The sequence below is a fragment of the Salmo salar genome, chromosome 20, assembly GCF_965601325.2.
Source record: "Salmo salar chromosome 20, fSalSal1, whole genome shotgun sequence".
Taxonomy (NCBI): Eukaryota; Metazoa; Chordata; class Actinopteri; order Salmoniformes; family Salmonidae; genus Salmo; species Salmo salar.
In genome coordinates, this window is record NC_138310.1 from 78,206,105 (window position 1) to 78,220,958 (window position 14,854).

The window sequence follows — 14,854 nt, forward strand, 5'->3', positions numbered from 1 at the left end:
CAATTTTTGGTGGGAGTGGCTGCTTGTCGAATTCTCCGGATGCCTCTTCCCGATAGCTAAACAACCAAAGCTTCTGAGCATGTGTGGGATTGTCTACTTTACACACAGCTGCTGCTCCCTCGGCTACCGGTTAGGGATAGGGTTGAGGCTTGAGGTTGACACGGGACCAGGATTGCCATGGGTCTTACGGGTCAGGTGAGATTCCTGCAGGAACGGGAGTGAAATTCTAGTCAGGTTTGGGACAGGACAGGATCAACAGTCCACAGGAACGGGCACTACAGGAATTCTTATTATTTTTGTTTGTTTTAAGCAGTTTTAGTAGGACATATCGTTTTTAATGTTTTTACCCCCCCCCCCTACTATTTAAACATTTATAATAGGACTTCATCAGCTGGGCAGGCAACGAAAAATAGCTAGCTAACAGTAAGTTAAAAGCAAGCTAACAGCTCGCTCTCCCATCACATCTCTAGAGCAGCCCAAAATGGGTCCGTTGCTATGGAAACCTACACATGCAGCACAGTGCAGGTACTGGGGACAGACCGAGACGAGCAGCTAACGGAGATTTCTGCGGTTAAAATGGGCACGCGACAGACTTGAATGCTGTTGTGTTATATAACTGTTGCGGGATTGGGACAGTATGGGGCCATTTTTTACAGGACAAGACACGACAGAAATAAATTTTTACTCCTGTGTAAACCTCTAGTTGAGGCGAGGGTTATGGTTGAACTGGGGTAAGGACACGAAGCTAGGATTGGGGTTGAGGCCAGGGTTAGGGTTGACCCGGCATGTAGCACTATCCCTAACCTTCACCCTAACCCCACGTAGCACTATCCCAACCTTCACCCTAACCCCACGTAGCACTATCCCTAACCTTCCCCCTAACCCCACGTAGCACTATCCCTAACCTTCCCCCTAACCCCACGTAGCACTATCCCTAACCTTCACCCTAACCCCACGTAGCACTATCCCTAACCTTCACCCTAACCCCACGTAGCACTATCCCTAACCTTCACCCTAACCCCACGTAGCACTACCCCTAACCTTCACCCTAACCCCACGTAGCACTATCCCTGACCTTCACCCTAACCCCACGTAGCACTATCCCTAACCTTCACCCTAACCCCACGTAGCACTATCCCTAACCTTCACCCTAACCCCACGTAGCACTATCCCTAACCTTCACCCTAACCCCACGTAGCAGTATCCCTAACCTTCACCCTAACCCCACGTAGCAGTATCCCTAACCTTCACCCTAACCCCACGTAGCACTATCCCTAACCTTCACCCTAACCCCACGTAGCACTATCCCTAACCTTCACCCTAACCCCACGTAGCACTATCCCTAACCTTCACCCTAACCCCACGTAGCACTATCCCTAACCTTCACCCTAACCCCACGTAGCACTATCCCTAATCTTCACCCTAACCCCACGTAGCAGTATCCCTAACCTTCACCCTAACCCCACGTAGCAGTATCCCTAACCTTCACCCTAACCCCACGTAGCACTATCCCTAACCTTCACCCTAACCCCACGTAGCACTATCCCTAACCTTCCCCCTAACCCCACGTAGCACTATCCCTAACCTTCACCCTAACCCCACGTAGCACTATCCCTAACCTTCACCCTAACCCCACGTAGCACTATCCCTAACCTTCACCCTAACCCCACGTAGCAGTATCCCTAACCTTCACCCTAACCCCATGTAGCACTATCCCTAACCTTCACCCTAACCCCACGTAGCACTATCCCTAACCTTCACCCTAACCCCACGTAGCAGTATCCCTAACCTTCACCCTAACCCCACGTAGCACTATCCCTAACCTTCACCCTAACCCTAGATTGGTACTTACAGCAGTAACACTAACGCTAACCCTAGATTCATGTCTACTTTCCGGTTAAGCCCTAACCCTTACCTCAACCCTAACTCTAACCCTAATCCAAATGCTAGCCCATTTGTCCAGGACTGCAATATAGAACTAAATCAGCTTTACTGGTAGCAATTTAGTATGTGCACCCCTTGGATGTGGTCCAACTTCATCATCTTCATTTGTTCCCCGCCTCTCTCGTCTTCTTTATATCCTGACTGTAACATCAATCCCAAACTCACCAGTATGTCTGTTCTCTTTCGAACCTGTAGTCCAACCCCCATTCCAAGCCCCTGGTCAGCAGTTTGATACTGACCTCTCTCTCCCCCGCCCCTTTACCCCACTCCCTCTCTCCATCAGCCCACTCAGACTCACCTGGACTTCATCACTTTCTTGATTACCTTTCCTATATCTGTCACTAACTTTGGTTCCTTCCCCAGGCGTTATTGTTTCTGTTCCAGTGTTCATGTCTGGTTTGTTCTATGTTCATTTATTTATTAAATACACTCCCTGAACTTGCTTCCCGACTCCCAGCGTACATGTTACACCTGTGTAAGCCAGCTATGCTGAAGCCAAGCTGTTAGCTGGACTATAATGTCAGAATAAACAATGATTATCTAAATAATGTGGTTTTCATTACCTAATGACTGTAAGATTGTTAAGATTACAATTATTCAATTATAATAGATAAACAGATATTCACAAGTTTAAGGATCAGACATGAAATGGGTTTAGAATATTTATTGAGCAAATAGAATGGATGTGAGAATGAGGATTTAGTGGGAAAATGAGAATGGACTGGATGAAGCCAAGGACTGCAGATGGAGGATCCGGAGGGGAACGATGTATTTTTTATTTAACCTTTATTTAAACAGGTATTATAAAAATATTTTTTACAAGAGAGACCTGAATACATACAATAAAAACAGAATAATAAAACATAGACATATATATATAAAGCAAAATAATTCAGCACACAATAACAAAATAAAAATATTGAATAAAATCAATCACTCTCAACTACATAGAGGTCCTCAATCAATCATTTAAACTGCCCGAGTGACACCAGCACATCTAACTGCAGTGAACTCTGCAGATTGTTCCATAAATTAGGGGCAAAAAAACTAAATGCAGATTTTCCCTGATCTGTGGAGACTGAAGGGATCTCTAGTGTTATCCATTCCTGAGAACGGGTTTGGTAACTTATGATTCTAAACTTCGTTAATGATGTTACATATGGAGGCAGTTTCTGTCAGATTGCTTTGTAAATACATACAAGAGAATGCAGCTCTCTTCTTACAGACAAAATGGACCGGATGAAGCAAACGTCTGCAGAAGAAGGATCCGGTGAGGTTAGCTCTGTAGGGTTTGGTCACAGGTAGACATCCCCGTCAGGTTATGGTAGTTCGACTAACGAGTTCAAGACAACTAGTTATGTGTAGCAAACAGTAGTTGAGGCTGATTGACAATGGTTAGCAGCTGGTGCTTGTTGAGTTGCTAGGGAGCTATGTTCAGTGTTAAATCCAAGTGTTAAATCCAAGTGTTAAATCCAAGTGTTAAATCCAAGTCTGGTCCTTTCTCCTGAATTTGTGTTAATCCTTAACACCATAAACAGATCAAATGAAAATTGACAGTTAAATGGTACTTCAAGGTCCAATCTTCAGAATTTTGATTTAAGATATTGCCAAAACAGAGAAGAGTGCATGCTAAATCCTTTGGTTTGGGGCATAGGGAGAGCAGTTTCAGAGCATTTTGAAATAGGAAACATAAAACCATTTTGATAGCAGCATGAACACAACTCCCAGAGGCCCTCGCTGACGAAAGGCTTTTTGTGTTAGCACAGCACTACTGACAAGATATAAAGTGTGTCATGCCTCAAAAAGGAGAGGAAAAATCTCAAGTCCATGCCAGACCAATTCACTTTTTAGGTGTAGCCTAATGCACGGTGACAAAAATTGGTTGTTTAAGTTTGAAAATCCTTTTTAGTAATTGTATGCTACCTTTTAGTGCAGATCCTTGCTTCCTAAAACCTGCCATTCTCTATACAGAGTGAACTTCAGTTAGATGTTTCTCTCTTCATTCTCAGTCAGTCCTCCAGCTACACTCAGCTCTCAGCGTAGAAGCAGCCATTGGATGTGACTCCCAGTTCACACACATTAGTGTCCTACTCAACCTTACTGGTCCACACCTCAGCCTCACCACGATTTGTCCTGACTTCTTGGCTACCCAAGCGCCCCTCTGTTACTCCATGCATGACATTTGTGCAGCCGCATAAACAGAGAGCTGTAGTGAGCTAGCAGTACTGCTGCTTCAGTACAACACAAACCAAGCTGTAAATAAAGTACAATGGTCAGTTTACGCTACAGTCTAACAACTCTAAGCAATCTAAGGCAGTGTTGTCTCAACACTTTTATGTCTGTAGTCTTTGATCCTCTTTTATGATGTGATGATGTAGGACTATTGTTATGATGTAGGCCTTATGTTATGATGTGATGATGTAGGCCTATTGTTATGATGTAGGCCTAATGTTATGATGTGATGATGTAGGCCTAATGTTATGATGTGATGATGTAGGCCTATTGTTGTGATGTGATGATGTAGGCCTATTGTTATGATGTAGGCCTTATGTTATGATGTGATGATGTAGGCCTATAGTTATGATGTAGGCCTAATGTTATGATGTGATAATGTAGGCCTATTGTTATGATGTAGACCTAATGTTAAGATGTAGGCTTATTGTTATTGTGTGATGATGTAGGCCTATTGTTATGATGTGATGATGTAGGCCTATTGTTATGATGTAATAATGTAGGCCTAATGTTATGATGTGATGATGTAGGCCTAATGTTATGATGTGATGATGTAGGCCTATTGTTATGATGTGATGATGTAGGCCTATTGTTATGATGTAGGCCTTATCTTATGATGTTTTATTTTTATTTTTATTTATTTCACCTTTATTTAACCAGGTAGGCAAGTTGAGAACAAGTTCTCATTTACAATTGCGACCTGGCCAAGATAAAGCAAAGCAGTTCGACAACATACAAAAACACAGAGTTACACATGGAGTAAAACAACATAGAATCAATGATACAGTAGACAAAAATAAGACTATATACAATGTGAGCAAATGATGTTAGATAAGGGAGGTAAAGGCAAAAAAGGCCATGGTGGCAAAGTAAATAAAGTATAGCAAGAAAAACACTGGAATGGTAGATTTGTAGTTTGAGGAAAGTTCAAAGTTAAAATATAAATAATATGGTGCAAAAAATAAATAAATACAGTAGGGGAAGAGGTAGTAGTTTGGGCTAAATTATAGATGGGCTATGTACAGGTGCAGTGATCTGTGAGCTGCTCTGACAGCTGGTGCTTAAAGCTAGTGAGGGAGATAAGTGTTTCCAGTTTCAGAGATTTTTGTAGTTTGTTATGTGATGATGTAGGCCTATTGTTATGATGTAGGCCTTATCTTATGATGTGATGATGTAGGCCTATTGTTATAATGTGATGATGTAGGCCTATTGTTATGATGTGATGATGTAGGCATATTGTTATGATGTGATGATATGGGCCTATTGTTATGATGTGAGGTTATGATGTAGACCTATTGTTATGATGTAGAACTTATGTTATGATGTAATGATGTAGGCTTATTGTTATGATGTGATGATGTAGGCCTATTGTTATGATTTGATGATGTAGCCCTATTGTTGTGATGTAATGATTTAGACCTATTGTTATGATGTGATTATGTATGACAATTGTTATGATGTGAGGTGATGATGTAGGCTTATTGTTATGATGTGATGATGTAGGCCTATTGTTGTGATGTAATGATGTAGGCCTATTGTTATGATGTAGGCTTATTGTTATTGTGTGATGATGTAGGCCTATTGTTATGATGTGATGATTTAGGCCTATTGTTATGATGTAACAATGTAGGCCTATTGGATTTCAGAAATGAAAGACCCAAACCAAACAGAACCATGTAATTAACTGTCACATATTACATTAAAGATTCATTAAAGTTCAGTTCAATTAGGGAGACTGATGCTTGAGTTTTTATCTGGCCGTTAGAGCAATGCAAAGATCAGATAACTTGGGCACTAATAGTACATCATAAAGTAATGAATACAGGAACACATTTTCCATAAGAAGAGTTCAGTTATCTTGGCGGCTACACACAGACACGGTAAATTAGTGTAAATATTTTCAGAAGAAAGGGGACAAGTCAAGTTACATTTTCTTGTCATATGAAGCATTTTTCCAATTAGTGTTAGTAATTGGGGTGTGTGTGAAGGCAGCGCCCAGACACACAGAGGATAATCTGGCCTTTCTGTATTAGATGGGAAGTGGACCGTGAAAGTAATTGGTGAGTGTAGCACAAATTGGATCTTAGGGTGATGTGGTTTTATTCCTCTGAGGCAATATTTGCAAAATGATTAGAACAATGCTGCTGCTGCTGCACATTTTCAAAACGTTTTATTACATACTTGTAACGTTTATGATCAAATTCTTGGCAGGTTTAGTAATCAACTCCTGAGTGGGAGGTGTTTTATATATTGGCAGGGTGGTGGTAAGGAGGACAGAAGAAAAGCCCAGGTTTATATCCATAGCCTCAAGTCCTTTTAAACCAGCAGATAAATAAATAATACCAATACAATCCAAATGGTTTTCATCACTCAACTGTTTCCAATTAGAATTCAGATTAGACTGCTCTGAAATAAACTGGCAAATCAAGCATAACTAAAACGGATGGCAGGGTTGTTTTACAAGGTGTCCCACAGAGACTTAAAAGGCTTATTTCTATACCAGGGGTTCTTGTTAGGGACGTGGGTGAGAGAGAGCAACAACATGTTTTAACCGACAAACGCTGTGTGAGGCACTTACAAATAACATGATTAGAGACAGATTCATTAGGCGGTATCACCGCGGTAACATCGCTGGGTAATGAGCTGTGGTGCTGGAGCAGTAACCACCTGGGGTTTGGTAAGCCTGCCTGGCTGACACTGTTGTGACCCTGGGATCAAAATACCTGAGATATTGGAATATCTGCAGCCCACGGAACACCATGGAACACCAAGGAACACCACGGAACACCAAGGAACACAGAGGAACACCACAGTACACCTCCAGCTGATAAATTGCCGTTTTATCACCTGGTCAAACCAACCCATGACCAGCAGACATGCCTGGCTGAATAATGAACAGCCTTATTGTTATGGTGGCTTAGCTGTTATGTTATGATGTAATAATGTAGGCCTATTGTTATGACGTGATGATGTAGACCTATTGTTATGATGTGATGATGTAGACCTATTGTTATGATGTGATGATGTAGGCATATTGTTATGATGTGATGATGTAGACCTATTGTTATGATGTGATGATGTAGGCCTATTGTTATGATGTGATAATGTAGGCCTATTGTTATGATGTGATGATGTAGACCTATTGTTATGATGTGATGATGTAGACCTATTGTTATGATGTGATGATGTAGACCTATTGTTATGATGTGATGATGTAGACCTATTGTTATGATGTAATGTTGTAGGCCGATTGTTAAGACTCCCGAGTGGCGCAGCAGTCTAAGGCACTGCATCTCAGTGCTAGAGGTGTCACTACAGACCCAGGTTTGATCCCAGCTGTATCACAACCGGCCGTGATCGGGAGTCCCATAGGGCGGTGCACAATTGGCCCAGCGTTGTCCGGGTTAGCGGAGGGTTTGGCCGGGGTAGGCTGTCATTGTAAAATAAGAATTTGTTCTTAAATGACTTTCCTAGTTAAATAAAGGTTAAACAACCATGTTCTGTATAACAGGGTTTTCACCCTCAGAGAGAGAAGGTTGTGTTGTATCTGGATTGAGATGTGGATGTTGTCTGGAGTGGAGCTGTTGAACAAGCTGGGAGCTTCAGAACAGGAATGGGTCTCTGAGTTGAGAGCTGAACTACAGACACCACACAAGAAGATACTGTAGGGTTAAGGATGAGATGGCTAACCATAGCAGACATATTTACTGCAATCCTCCTGTCACACAGCACACAGGGCAGTCTCCTGTCACACAGGGCAGTCTCCTTTCACACAGGGCAGTCTCCTGTCACACAGCACACATGGCAGTCTCCTGTCACACAACACACAGGGCAGTCTCCTGTCACACAACACACAGGGCAGTCTCCTTTCACACAGGCAGTCTCCTGTCACACAGCACACAGGGCAGTCTCCTTTCACACAGGGCAGTCTCCTGTCACACAGCACACAGGGCAGTCTCCTGTCACACAGCACACAGGGCAGTCTCCTGTCACACAGGGCAGTCTCCTGTCACACAACACACAGGGCAGTCTCCTGTCACACAGGGCAATCTCCTGTCACACAACACACAGGGCAGTCTCCTGTCACACAACACACAGGGCAGTCTCCAGTCACACAGGGCAGTCTCCTGTCACACAGGGCAGTCTCCTGTCACACAACACACAGGGCAGTCTCCTGTCACACAACACACAGGGCAGTCTCCTGTCACACAGGGCAGTCTCCTGTCACACAGCACACAGGGCAGTCTCCTGTCACACAGGGCAGTCTCCTGTCACACAGCACACAGGGCAGTCTCCTGTCACACAGCACACAGGGCAGTCTCCTGTCACACAGGGCAGTCTCCTGTCACACAACACACAGGGCAGTCTCCTGTCACACAGGGCAATCTCCTGTCACACAACACACAGGGCAGTCTCCTGTCACACAACACACAGGGCAGTCTCCTGTCACACAGGGCAGTCTCCTGTCACACAGGGCAGTCTCCTGTCACACAGCACACAGGGCAGTCTCCTGTCACACAGGGCAGTCTCCTGTCACACAACACACAGGGCAGACTCCTGTCACACAGGGCAGTCTCCTGTCACACAGGGCAGTCTCCTGTCACACAACACACAGGGCAGTCTCCTGTCACACAACACACAGGGCAGTCTCCTGTCACACAGGGCAGTCTCCTGTCACACAGCACACAGGGCAGTCTCCTGTCACACAGCACACAGGGCAGTCTCCTGTCACACAGGGCAGTCTCCTGTCACACAGCACACAGGGCAGTCTCCTGTCACACAGGGCAGTCTCCTGTCACACAGGGCAGTCTCCTGTCACACAGCACACAGGGCAGTCTCCTGTCACACAGGGAAGTCTCCTTTCACACAGGGCAGTCTCCTGTCACACAGCACACATGGCAGTCTCCTGTCACACAACACACAGGGCAGTCTCCTGTCACACAACACACAGGGCAGTCTCCTTTCACACAGGGCAGTCTCCTGTCACACAGCACACAGGGCAGTCTCCTTTCACACAGGGCAGTCTCCTGTCACACAGCACACAGGGCAGTCTCCTGTCACACAGCACACAGGGCAGTCTCCTGTCACACAGGGCAGTCTCCTTTCACACAGGGCAGTCTCCTGTCACACAGCACACAGGGCAGTCTCCTGTCACACAGGGCAGTCTCCTGTCACACAACACACAGGGCAGTCTCCTGTCACACAGCACACAGGGCAGTCTCCTGTCACACAGGGCAGTCTCCTGTCACACAGCACACAGGGCAGTCTCCTGTCACACAGGGCAGTCTCCTGTCACACAGCACACAGGGCAGTCTCCTGTCACACAGGGCAGTCTCCTGTCACACAGCACACAGGGCAGTCTCCTGTCACACAGGGCAGTCTCCTGTCACACAGCACACAGGGCAGTCTCCTGTCACACAGGGCAGTCTCCTGTCACACAGCACACAGGGCAGTCTCCTGTCACACAGGGCAGTCTCCTGTCACACAGCACACAGGGCAGTCTCCTGTGACACAGGGAAGTCTCATTTCACACAGGGCAGTCTCCTGTCACACAGCACACATGGCAGTCTCCTGTCACACAACACACAGGGCAGTCTCCTGTCACACAACACACAGGGCAGTCTCCTGTCACACAGGGCAGTCTCCTTTCACACAGGGCAGTCTCCTGTCACACAGCACACAGGGCAGTCTCCTGTCACACAGGGCAGTCTCCTTTCACACAGGGCAGTCTCCTGTCACACAGCACACAGGGCAGTCTCCTGTCACACAGGGCAGTCTCCTGTCACACAACACACAGGGCAGTCTCCTGTCACACAGGGCAGTCTCCTGTCACACAGCACACAGGGCAGTCTCCTGTCACACAGGGCAGTCTCCTGTCACACAGGGCAGTCTCCTGTCACACAGGGCAGTCCCCTGTCACACAGGGCAGTCTCCTGTCACACAGCACACAGGGCAGTCTCCTGTCACACAGGGCAGTCTCCTGTCACACAGCACACAGGGCAGTCTCCTGTCACACAGCACACAGGGCAGTCTCCTGTCACACAGCACACAGGGCAGTCTCCTGTCACACAGGGCAGTCTCCTGTCACACAGGGCAGTCTCCTGTCACACAGCACACAGGGCAGTCTCCTGTCACACAGGGCAGTCTCCTGTCACACAACACACAGGGCAGTCTCCTGTCACACAGGGCAGTCTCCTGTCACACAACACACAGGGCAGTCTCCTGTCACACAACACACAGGGCAGTCTCCTGTCACACAACACACAGGGCAGTCTCCTGTCACACAGGGCAGTCTCCTGTCACACAACACACAGGGCAGTCTCCTGTCACACAGCACACAGGGCAGTCTCCTGTCACACAGGGCAGTCTCCTGTCACACAACACACAGGGCAGTCTCCTGTCACACAGGGCAGTCTCCTGTCACACAGGGCAGTCTCCTGTCACACAGGGCAGTCTCCTGTCACACAACACACAGGGCAGTCTCCTGTCACACAACACACAGGGCAGTCTCCTGTCACACAGGGCAGTCTCCTGTCACACAGCACACAGGGCAGTCTCCTGTCACACAGCACACAGGGCAGTCTCCTGTCACACAGGGCAGTCTCCTGTCACACAGCACACAGGGCAGTCTCCTGTCACACAGGGCAGTCTCCTGTCACACAGGGCAGTCTCCTGTCACACAGGGCAGTCTCCTGTCACACAACACACAGGGCAGTCTCCTGTCACACAGCACACTTGGCAGTCTCCTGTCACACATGGCAGTCTCCTGTCACACAACACACAGGGCAGTCTCCTGTCACTCAGCACACAGGGCAGTCTCCTGTCACACAGCACACAGGGCAGTCTCCTGTCACACAGCACACAGGGCAGTCTCCTTTCACTCAGGGCAGTCTCCTGTCACACAGGGCAGTCTCCTGTCACACAGCACACAGGGCAGTCTCCTGTCACACAGCACACAGGGCAGTCTCCTGTCACACAGGGCAGTCTCCTGTCACACAGCACACAGGGCAGTCTCCTGTCACACAGGGCAGTCTCCTGTCACACAGGGCAGTCTCCTGTCACACAGGGCAGTCCCCTGTCACACAGGGCAGTCTCCTGTCACACAGCACACAGGGCAGTCTCCTGTCACACATGGCAGTCTCCTGTCACACAGCACACAGGGCAGTCTCCTGTCACACAGCACACAGGGCAGTCTCCTGTCACACAGCACACAGGGCAGTCTCCTGTCACACACAGGGCAGTCTCCTTTCACACAGGGCAGTCTCCTGTCACACAGCACACAGGGCAGTCTCCTGTCACACAGGGCAGTCTCCTGTCACACAACACACAGGGCAGTCTCCTGTCACACAACACACAGGGCAGTCTCCTGTCACACAGGGCAGTCTCCTGTCCCCACACAGGGCAGTCTCCTGTCACACAGCACACAGCACACAGGGCAGTCTCCTGTCACACAGGGCAGTCTCCTGTCACACAGCACACTTGGCAGTCTCCTGTCACACATGGCAGTCTCCTGTCACACAACACACAGGGCAGTCTCCTGTCACTCAGCACACAGGGCAGTCTCCTGTCACACAGCACACAGGGCAGTCTCCTGTCACACAGCACACAGGGCAGTCTCCTTTCACTCAGGGCAGTCTCCTGTCACACAGGGCAGTCTCCTGTCACACAGCACACAGGGCAGTCTCCTGTCACACAGCACACAGGGCAGTCTCCTGTCACACAGGGCAGTCTCCTGTCACACAGCACACAGGGCAGTCTCCTGTCACACAGCACACAGGGCAGTCTCCTGTCACACAGGGCAGTCTCCTTTCACACAGGGCTGTCTCCTGTCACACAGCACACATGGCAGTCTCCTGTCACACAACACACAGGGCAGTCTCCTGTCACACAACACACAGGGCAGTCTCCTTTCACACAGGGCAGTCTCCTGTCACACAGCACACAGGGCAGTCTCCTTTCACACAGGGCAGTCTCCTGTCACACAGCACACAGGGCAGTCTCCTGTCACACAGCACACAGGGCAGTCTCCTGTCACACTGCACACAGGGCAGTCTCCTGTCACACAGCGCAGTCTCCTTTCACACAGGGCAGTCTCCTGTCACACAGCACACAGGGCAGTCTCCTGTCACACAGGGCAGTCTCCTGTCACACAACACACAGGGCAGTCTCCTGTCACACAACACACAGGGCAGTCTCCTGTCACACAGGGCAGTCTCCTGTCACACAACACACAGGGCAGTCTCCTGTCACACAGGGCAGTCTCCTGTCACACAGCACACAGGGCAGTCTCCTGTCACACAGGGCAGTCCCCTGTCACACAGGGCAGTCTCCTGTCACACAGCACACAGGGCAGTCTCCTGTCACACATGGCAGTCTCCTGTCACACAGCACACAGGGCAGTCTCCTGTCACACAGCACACAGGGCAGTCTCCTGTCACACAGCACACAGGGCAGTCTCCTGTCACACAGGGGCAGTCTCCTTTCACACAGGGCAGTCTCCTGTCACACAGCACACAGGGCAGTCTCCTGTCACACAGCACACAGGGCAGTCTCCTGTCACACATGGCAGTCTCCTGTCACACAGCACACAGGGCAGTCTCCTGTCACACAGGGCAGTCTCCTGTCACACAGCACACAGCACACAGGGCAGTCTCCTGTCACACAGGGCAGTCTCCTGTCACACAGCACACAGGGCAGTCTCCTGTCACACATTGCAGTCTCCTGTCACACAACACACAGGGCAGTCTCCTGTCACTCAGCACACAGGGCAGTCTCCTGTCACACAGCACACAGGGCAGTCTCCTGTCACACAGCACACAGGGCAGTCTCCTTTCACTCAGGGCAGTCTCCTGCCTCGCACACAGGGCAGTCTCCTGTCACACAGCACACAGGGCAGTTTCCTGTCACACAGGGCAGTTTCCTGTCACACAGGGGAAGCCTCCAGTATTGGAGACAGTCTCTTGGCCAGTCAACAGGCAGGGGAAGCCTCCAGTATTGGAGACAGTCTCTTGGCCAGTCAACAGGCAGGGGAAGCCTCCAGTATTGGAGACAGTCTCTTGGCCAGTCAACAGGCAGGGGAAGCCTCCAGTATTGGAGACAGTCTCTTGGCCAGTCAACATACAGGGGAAGCCTCTACTTTTGAAGACAGTCTTGTGGTCAGTCAACAGGCAGGGGAAGCCTCAAGTATTGCATTCCCATAACACTGTGGTGGTATACAGGGAGTAAAAATAGCCCTCAGCCCTTATTGTTGGGTAGAAGAAGATGAACTATGGTGGTAGTGTGAGGGAGAGAAGCACTAGACCTACGTGATGAGGGCTATGGTCGGATCCTTCTCCCAGAGCAGGGCCCAGCCAGGCATCATTAAAACGTCTTAGGGATAGGAGGCAGTATTTTCACGTCCGGATGAAAAGCATGCCCAAAGTAAACTGCCTGTTACTCAAGCCCAGAAGCTAGGATATGCATGTAATTGGTAGATCTGGAGAGAAAACACGCTAAAGTTTCTAAAACTGTTAAAATAATGTCTGCAAGTATAACAGAACTGATTTGGCAGGCAAAACCCCGAGGACAAACCATCCAGGGGGAAAAATAATTGAGGTCATTGTGTTTTCCTTTGGATTCTATGGGAAGCTCTATTTAATAGGAACCTGGTTGCAGTTCCTATGGCTTCCACTAGATGTCAACAGTCTTTAGAAATTGGTTGATGTTTTTGTTTTGAGAAATGAGAAAGTAGGGCTGTTCTTTGTGAGTGTCAAGCCAAGTGGACTCTTCTGTTTGGTGCGCGTGAACTGGAACGCGCTTCTTGTTGTATTTATCCGGTATTAAACACAATATATTCCGTCTTAAATTTTATCGATTTTTTACGTTTTAGGATATCTAAGTTTGGATAAGGAACGTTGTTTGAAATGTTTGGACCAAGTTTACAGGTAACTTATTAGATACTTATTAGGCATGTTGGGCGAGTTGGAACCGGTGTATTTCTGAATCAAACGCGCCAAATAAATGGACATTTTTGGGACATAAAGAACCACATTATCGAACAAAAGGACCATTTGTGATGTTTCTGGGACATTTTGGAGTGCCAACAGAAGAAGATCTTCAAAGGTAAGACATTAATTATATCGCAATTTCTGACTTTTGTCGCGCACCTGCCTGGTTGAAATCTGATTTTCATGTGATTGTATGCGGGGCGCTGTCCTCAGATAATCGCATAGTCTGCTTTAGCCGTAAAGCCTTTTTGAAATCTGACACAGCGGCTGGATTAACAAGAAGTTAAGCTTTATTTTGATGTATAATACTTGTATGTTTTATGAATTTTTCTTATGAGTATTTCTGTTTTTGAATTTGGAGCGCTGCAACTTCACTGGATGTTGTCAAATCAATCCCATTAACGGGATTCGAGCGGGAAGGGATCTCTAAGAAGTTAGTCACAACAGGAACATGTAGAGCTCATGTAGAGATCAGGCATTGCTTAGGCAAAACCCCAAGTGAAACTGCACTGGAGCTCACCCTACAAAGAAACCCAAAATAACAATGCATCTACCTAAATGTTTCCCTGCTCTCATCTCTCCTTCTCCTTTTCTCTCACATATCCCTCTCTCTCTCTCTTTACCGCTCTCTCTTTCTCTCATCCTCTTAACGTGCTGCCGTCTCCTCGTGTTAATTTTCTGCTTCAGTGACA